We start from the raw sequence: 1041 nt of genomic DNA, 5'->3' as shown, positions 1-1041 counted from the left end.
GAGAAATAAAAAATACAAATAGTAGGAACAATAAAGGGAGAACACGGGTAGTAACAAACGATAACCAAGTAAACCAGATAACCAAGTAAATCAAATAATCAATTAAATCAGATAACCATGTAAATCAATACTGACATAACAAGAACATAGACACGTAAGAATGTATTCAAATAAAGAAGGCGATGCTAACTCAATCAATCACATCATGTCTAATACACAATCACGACCATCTCAATCCTCGGCTTCTCATATCAAAATTTAAACTTCCGAGCCTTCAACCAACATGGCACCTCGTGCCCCCATATTTTCCAACTCACTTTTAACAACAAAATCCACATGCTATACAATACGTAATGTCCGTACAAATGCACTCAAGATGTTCAAGAAGTCTCATTTACCTAATATAAGTAAATTATAATTTATAAACTAATTAGGAAAGCCAGCGAGAAAAGATGAAGTTGTTTCTTTTGAAATCATTTGAGTAAATAAAGTACCCCTTTCAATTAAAATACAATATCGAATGGATTATTACCTTTAACATGTGAGTTAATAACTTAAAACTTAGTAAAAATTCCTTTTTAAGTAAAATACAATCTCACACAGTTTAAGGGGATATAATTGAGAAACTAATTGAATTAAAGATGTAACAATTATTGAAGTTTGAAGTATTGGAATGCATATATATAAATACCACGAAGTATTGAAAATATTGTAGGTTCCAACATAAGGGATAACAGCAATAAAGGAATTTAAACAATTAGAACACTTGAGTTGGTAACAACAAATAAACACAACAACAGAAAGTGCATGGCATCACCCTTTGTGCTTTAACTCTCAATCCTCACCATGCAATCAATATTCACTTTTGTTCTTTCTTGTTGCGGCGTGCAACCCGATTCCAATCATATAATACTGTTGCGGCGTGCAACCCGATCCCAATCATATAATGATGTTGCGGCGTGCAACCCGATCCCAATCAAATAATGATGTTGCGGCGTGCAACCCGACCCCCGACCCCACCTGTCCACCCTTATTACTTCT

This window comes from Nicotiana sylvestris, chromosome 5 (assembly GCF_000393655.2).
Source record: "Nicotiana sylvestris chromosome 5, ASM39365v2, whole genome shotgun sequence".
Lineage (NCBI taxonomy): Eukaryota > Viridiplantae > Streptophyta > Magnoliopsida > Solanales > Solanaceae > Nicotiana > Nicotiana sylvestris.
Note: the sequence above shows the minus strand (reverse complement) of the source record.